The following is a 7,956-nucleotide window of genomic DNA, read 5'->3' as shown; positions in this document are numbered from 1 at the left end:
GAAGTTTATGGAGGGAGGTTTCCTCTCTTTCCCTCCCTATTTCCAGTCCCTTTTTTTTTTTTTTTTTTTTGAGAGAAGGAGGAGAGAGGTGCAGGAGGGGCAGAAGGAGAGGGAGAGAGAGAATCCCAAGCAGGCTCTACGCCCAGCACGGAGCCCCTCGCGGGGCTTGATCTCATTACCCAGAGATCATGACCTGAGCCGAAATCAAAGAGTCAGATGCCTAACTGATTGACGCCCCTCCAGTCCCCAAATTTTAAGTATGTGGTATACCATAACTCCTAAAATGCCTCTGAGGACTTATGTGGCAGGAGTCTCTGTTAAAATGTCAGCAGTCATGGGGTTGATGAGGGGACCAAGGCTAGCTTCTCAGTAGAACACCTCAGATCATCTGGGGAACTTGTGGAGCATCAAGATTCCTGATTGCACCACAGAGGTCCAGATCCACAGCACGGGGCTGGCTCCCTCATGTCAGTTCCAGGTGTATGTGCAAAATTCTCCTGGGGATTAGGCCGGTATCTTCCCATTGATACAGTCAACTCTTTGAGGGTCAGATCCCTGATTTAAACTGATTCTGTTTCCCACAACCCCTGACCCCCAAGGAGACAGGAAGGAAAGGAAAGTTGAACACCTACCAGCAGTCACTTTAATGGCATTTAATTCCCACGGCCACCTATTTCACAGCTGTGAAGCACATTGAGAAAAAAGATTAAGTAAATGACCTGAGATCATAGGAGGAGGTAAGTGGTAGAGCCTGGCTCTGGCCTTAGACCTCCTTCCTCCAAGTCTGGTGCTGCTTCCGTGCTGCCTCTTAGGACACAGAGTTAGTATGTGCCAAAATTGAATTGAGTCAGAAACAAAGTAGTGCTTCCAGAGTACTGGTGAGGTCTCCGGTCGTGATAGTGGATTCATCTATTTCTTTTTGCAATTCTCTTAGTTTGTGCCATGTGCGCCAGCGAAGAAAGCTGCACGCGGGTGCCTCTCCCCGGGGCTGGCCCCCAGAGCCCGGTGATGAGGTGCACAGGCGATTAAGACACAGCTCCACGAGGTGGTGGGGGTGAGCAGCCCCGCCCAGCCCTGCCAGCACATCTTTTCCCTTCTCCACTCGGTAACTGTAACAATGGCTGAGAAAAGGCACAGCAGGCTCTTGGCAAAAGACCTTTTTCTGGCCCTACCCTTAGAGACCAGGGAAAGGAAAAGGCACCTTATAAGGTTCCACTGCTTTTTCCTCAAAGTTGCCTTTATTTGCCATGATTGCACAGGCAGAGCTCATACCCTACCAGAACCATCCAGAAAAGGCACCATCATTCCATCAGTCATCAAGGTAACTGAGAAGTTTGCACCTCTAGCCACGGATGAGTTTTCTGCAGTGTATATCTACCATGTGCTCATCCTTCAAGATATTAAAAAATCACTTCTGCCTTTCATTTCATGGAATATCCATTAATTAAAGCATGTATTTATAATAGTCTACAAACTAACTGCCGTAGAAAGAATATGAACTGAATATGAGACAGACAAGTTGACTAACGTCTACATGGAAAGTCGTGGTTTGAGGTATTCAGATGAGAACTCTTGTATCAATCTGAACTATTATTAGTCTTCTCATCAAATATTTTCTGTGCTCTGAGATAAAAATGTTTATAAACTTTATTTCCCCCTCATGGCTTCAGGCCTTTATCTTGATTATTTGGACCTTTTGGCTTTCTTCTTCCATGCTGTGATTCATTGGTTTCCTGTCACGTCACTCAGCAGGGTCTGGTTTTCCCATTGACAGCCTGCCATATACTCTCAGCCACCAGAGTCAGCCTGAAGTGCTCGGGGGCTGCAGCAGTGGCTCCTGGCTTGTTTGGGTCTATGGGGAGATGCAACCATGACCAAACAGAACAGCCACCAAAAGGAAAAGCTCGCAGGCCCTCCTGCATTTGGACAGCCCAGATGTTATTTACAGCTTGTTTATGAAGCATTTTCTTGACCCTGCTGGCTAGGATCCACACACTTTGTCATTTCAGAGCACACACGTCCTGTCACGTGGTAATGATGTGCCCTGAACAAGTAAACAGGCTGGAAGACTATTAGAAGGGTAGAAGAGTCTTTGAACATAACATCGTGCTTCCCCACTCCACTCCCAAAAAGACAAAGGGAAGCAAAGAGGAAGAAAATGGAAAACTGGGTTTATTTTTAGATTTTTAATTAGCCACAGGCAATGTGACCATTTTGAAACTCCTACTATGTGCAAGGTGCTCCGAACAAAGAAGTGGAATAGTTCATGAGCCCAACTCTCAAGGCCCTCAAAGTCCCCAGGCTAGTGAGAAGCAGATATTAATAAACACAGTGAGCTGCATTCAAACTGAAGTGCAGTTGTTGTAACACTTGGGAGGGGTACAAACATTCATTCAAGAATTATTTATAATACTGAGAATGTAGAGAATATCACATCCCCCAAATTAAGAGAAGGATTAACTAAATTAAAGTCTCCCTACAGTGGAGGGCTGGGCTGCTCTGTTTACTTCCATCACCATCAGAAGTCTCCCTGGCCAAACTTCCACCTCACCCCTCCCCCAGACTCTGTCTCCCCCACAGTGTATGTTCTGTAGTCGGTTCCAGTCTCCCCCTGCGCTGATCACTTCCCAAACTTCTCCACTGCTGTTGTCAGCAGAATCCTCTGCACACCTTGTTCAGATCATACGCTATGAACATTTTCATTTTACCTGGAACTTGAATGTTCCCTGAGGATAGTGCAGCCCATTTGGTCACCCTTAAGGGGAACTATCATGTTCTCTGCCCCAGCTCCCACAGCACCTGGTTGTGGGTGGGTATCCTTCTTTCTCCTCCCTCAAAATCTCCACTTCTTTTCATGCTTACCTGCCATAAAGAGCCAGCAGCTATCTGTCCTTACTGAAGTCATTAACTGACAGTATGGTCATTCTTCCTTGGTCACTAACGAGTGTAGCCCAAGACTGACTACCTTTGCATCTGGCACCATCCTTGGGGACTTCACCACCCCCATAGATGACTTAGCTTATTGGCTGTCCTCACAGTTCCTCACTCTAAGTTCCGATGTTCTTTTCCTTCATAACACCTCCACCAACCTCTTCCATGGGTTATGCCCTAGAATTTGATCCAAATTCAAAGCTTTTCACTCTCTGTTTACCATCTCCACTTTTCCAACTCACTTACTGAAGTAGCCTTACTCCATTTCTTTGACCACATAGGGTCCCCCAGTCCATCAGCCTTACCATTTTTCAGTGCCCTTTATCTGGCCCGCCACATGTCCCAATGTCTCTTTCCCTACTAGATTCTGTGGCTTATTGCTATAATCACTTCTTTGCCTATGCCCCCAATTTCTGTAGGGAGTTGAATAGCATCTCCCCAAAATTCACATCCACTCAGAGCCTTAGAGTGGGACTGTATTTGGTAATAGGGTCTTTATAGATGTAATTAGTTAAGATAAGGACATACCAGATGAGGATGGGCCCTAAATCCAATGACTGGTACCCTCATACTAAGAGAAGCGCAGGGAACAATGCCAGGGAAGATGGACGTAGAGAACGCAGTCATGCTGCCATAAGGCAAGGAACGACAAGGACTGCTGGAAACCACCAGATGCTAGAAGTATAGGGATCATCGTTTTTTTGAAGCCTCCAGAAGGACCCAATCCTACTGACACCTTGATTTCAGACTTCTGACCGCATGAACTGTGAAAGAATATATTTTTGTTGTTACCAAGTTTGTGGTAACTTTTTTCAGCAGCCCTTGGAAACTAACGTAGCCCTTTCTCCCTCTGTTATACTCACAGCAATATACCAACACTGATTAAACCCGGTTCTCCACTTTTTTTGTGCCCGCACCTAACTGGCAGATTTTAGCTGAAAGAAAACACACAAATTTACTAACTGGTTTCACTTGACAGTTTGACCACGGAACTTATAGACCGTTGATATTTCCTGGTAATTGAACTACATTTTGCATTTAGTCCTTCTCCTATTCTCTGGGGCAAATATTTCATACTTTTTTCCCCCTTCTGGGCTGGTGGTGACTCTGCCTCTTATTATGCTGAAAAAATGGAAATAATGAGAAGAGAAATAATTATTCTTCCTTCCACCAAATTTATGAATCTGCCTGCATTTGTATACATATTTATCTATTTTTTTCCTGTTGCATTCATTTAATACACAAGTACTTATTAAATGGGTACTCTATACCAGGCAATGTTATAAGTTGGAAGAACGGTAAACAAACAAAGTCCTTGCTCTTTGGTGATTATATTCTTGGGTGAAATACAAACAATATATCAATAAACACATGTTCAATATTAGACACGACATGTGTTGTGAAGGAAAGCACAGGAGACTGAAAGCTTAGCTGTGATCAAGATATTGATATAGGGTACAGTTTTAGGGAAGGTGCTCAGAGAAGACATCTCTGATTAGGTCTGAGCAGAGGTTCTGAATAGATGAAGGAGGAATGAGCTCTCTGTGCTTCTTTCTAAGGCATCATAACACCTTGTGCTCTGGATCCCATCTGACTTGTCCTACTTGGAACCTCCGGTCCTACAATTTTCACCCCCATTCCTCCTGTGTTACTAATATCTCCTTCTTTACTGGATCATGTCCATTGACACGCAAACATGGTATAGTATCTGTCGTCTTGTAAAAAATGCTTCTAACATCCACATCACCATTACTATTCTCCCCTTTATTATAAAACTCCCCCAAAGAGTTTCAATATTAACTGTCTCACCTCAAATCACTCTAATTATGCTTTCATTCCTACCAATAGCTTCCATCTTGCAAAGTGCAAAGTCTATTTTAGCCTTCATCTTATTTGATTTCTAAGCAAAATAGAAGCAGATGATCACGAACCCTCTTTTAAAAATCATTTTCTTCCATTGACTTCTTAGTTAACCTAAACTCCGTGTCTTCCTCTGCTCTCACTGAACTCTGATCCTCTATTTCTAAGTGTCTAAATGTTGGAGCATCCCGGGGTTTGGTGCTCAGAGCTCTTTGCCTCTACATCGGCACACATGTGTTAGGTAACCTCATCCTGTCTCACTGCTTTAAAAACCATCCATATGCTGCTGATGCAGATTTTATCTGCAGGGCCTCAGAGCTCCAGACTCATGAGTATCCAATTTCCTATTCACCATTTCCACTAATAGACATATCAAATTTAAATGTGTACAAAACCAAACTTGATTTCCTTGCCTAACGAGTTCAATGCTCTCCCTCTCCTCCCCATCTCATTGACCCCTGGTTGCCCAACCCGAAATGTTAGATAGCCATTATCCTGAACTCCTTTATGTCTTTCTGTATCCAGATCTAGCACCAAATCCCGTGAACCCTACTTTCAGATGACATCTTCCTTTCAGCTCCTCCATAGCTGTTGCCCTTGCCCAAACCTCTGCTGTCTCTCTCTGGGCTGGTAATAGGCTTCCCCAGTGGCTAGCGGTCTGACCTGCCAACTTCCATTATTTATATGCCATACGTTACCCAGAATGGTCTTATTAATAGATGAGCCAGACCACGTCATTCCCCTCTACAAAATGCTCTAGTGACTTTCCATTATATTCAGAATAAAATCCAAAGTCCATACCATGACTCATGAGGCCTCACATGATTTGGTTCCTGCCCATGTCTCCAACCTCAGTTCTGAATGCTCTGCTCCAGCCATCTCCCCTTCCCAGTGGCCCCCACTGGGACACATGTGGTTGTTGATTTTTTTGTTTTTTTGTTTTTTTTTTAAGATTTTAGTTGTTTATTAGAGAGGGAGAAAGAGTAAAAGCAGGGGGAGAAGCAGAGAGAGAGTGAGAAGCAGGCTCCTTGCTGGGCAGGGAGCCTGATGCGGGGCTTGATCCCAGGACCCTGAGATCTCAACCTGAGCCGAAGGCAGACGCTCAACCGACTGAGCCACCCAGGTGCCCTGGGACACACGTGTTTCTAACTCAAGGTCATGCTTGTACTTCTCTGCCTGGGAGCTTTTTCTCCTCTGTTTTCATCTATATGGCTTGCTCGCTCATTTCACTCAGGATTTCGTTCAAATGATTTCCTCTTTAGAAAGACTTTATCTGATTACATTATTTAAAATAGTACTGCATCTATATTCTATTCAATCATTTTGTAACTCCTAACCTGCTTTTTCTTTGTGATATTTATTAGTATTTGATATATATTAGATATACATTAGAATATATATATTAGATATATATTAGAATAGAATATATATCTTTATATTTGCTTACTTGATGGTTTATTTCTTTCTTACTAGAATATAAATATCAAAGGGAAGGGAGTTTGTCTGTCATTCACTATTTTAACTCTAAAATCTAGGAGGTGGTAGTCACTAGATAAATACTGGCTTGAGTAATTGAGTAAAAACTGCTTTATGAAAAATTTAAGCGCGTGTAGAAAATGTATAAAATAAGGCTAATAATCAAAACAGCTATTAATTACTCAATAGATTCCAGGCAGTTTGCTAAGTGCTTTACAAGTATGATCTCTTTAATCCTTATATGAGCCTAAGAGATACGGTATTATAGTCTCCATTTAACAGATGAAGAAAGTAGAGTTTAAAAAGTCTAAGAAACCTGCTCAAGGTCATACACTAGTAGGTCAAAGGGCTGGAATTCTAACTGAAATTTGTCTGGTTCCAAAGTCTTAGGATACCAAATCATAATTATGTAAACATTTATTCTTATTTATGACAGAGAAAGGGCTGGTGCTATTTCAATAGTATCCTGGAACAGATACCCTAGATGACATTCCAGATTACAACAAATTCTTGGATAGAATAAAAATGTTTCATTGAGCTGGGACAAAAGTAAGTAATTCACCAAGCGCATAAAAGAAGAGAGATAAACAAATGCTAAAAGCGGGTTCCAGACTGAAGAATTCTCACTACACCTGGGAACTTGGAGCTGCTTTGACTACTGCTTATGAGAGATAAACCTCAGCTTCACCAAGGTCCCTATCCTCTCATGAAGTGGGAAACGTCTCAAATGGCTGCATCCCCTAGAAAAGGGTGAATAAGAAATGAACCCTACTGTACAGGAGAGGTACAAAATAACTAGTATAATCTCGGTTCTGGAAAGGAGGAAAAATAGTCTCAGTGAGAATTCATAATCATATTATGGAAAGATGAACTTGGAATTCGTACTTTCAAGTTGAGAATTTAATTTGTATACTTTCTAGGTCATTGGCAGAAGGAGACACAAATCTTCTCTAGAGAACTGGAAGCTCAATGCAAGTCTCAAAGGATTCTTATGGGAAAATTAGCAACTCACAGTCACAAATCACAAAACACACTAAAAAAGAGCATACAAAAATAATTTCAAAGAGCAGATATTGGCAACAGACTCTAAAAGATTTAACCACATTGATTTGTCTAATGCTGAATATAAACTATACTTAATATATTTGAAGAAATAAAAGAGAAGTTGAAAATACGAATAGAGAACAGGCAGACATTTTTTAAAAACCCAATAGAATGTCTAGAAATTAAAAAGGAAATACCCAAAAATAAATTTTGATCACTTCATCAGTGGACTGAATACAGTTGAATAGAGAGTTGCTGAGCTGAGAGATGGAACTCTAGTCCAGAAGGCTATGGGGCGAACTGCTGAGTCAGCAGGTTCATTAGTACAGGTGTTGGAGAAGTAGAGGACAGCCACCCAGGGCATTCTAGCAGGCTCTGTGGAAGCTGAGAACATCAGATCTCAAGTTGTGCCAGCATGGAAGCCATCAGGACAATGCTTCCAGATGCTAATAGGCAGCTCTAAAAAAACAGTCAATACCATTGGGATTCACCAAAGGACCAGCACGAGACCAGCATGTCCCTTCCCCCTAATTCCACAAGGACACATAAGCCACGTCTTTCCCTCTATACACTTGGGCACCCTATTAAGGGACAGTGGTCTCTCTGAGGTTTTAAAGATTTTTATCAAAATCAGATACTATTATC

Source organism: Zalophus californianus, chromosome 7, assembly GCF_009762305.2.
Source record: "Zalophus californianus isolate mZalCal1 chromosome 7, mZalCal1.pri.v2, whole genome shotgun sequence".
Taxonomy (NCBI): domain Eukaryota; kingdom Metazoa; phylum Chordata; class Mammalia; order Carnivora; family Otariidae; genus Zalophus; species Zalophus californianus.
This window is presented reverse-complemented; position numbering follows the sequence as displayed.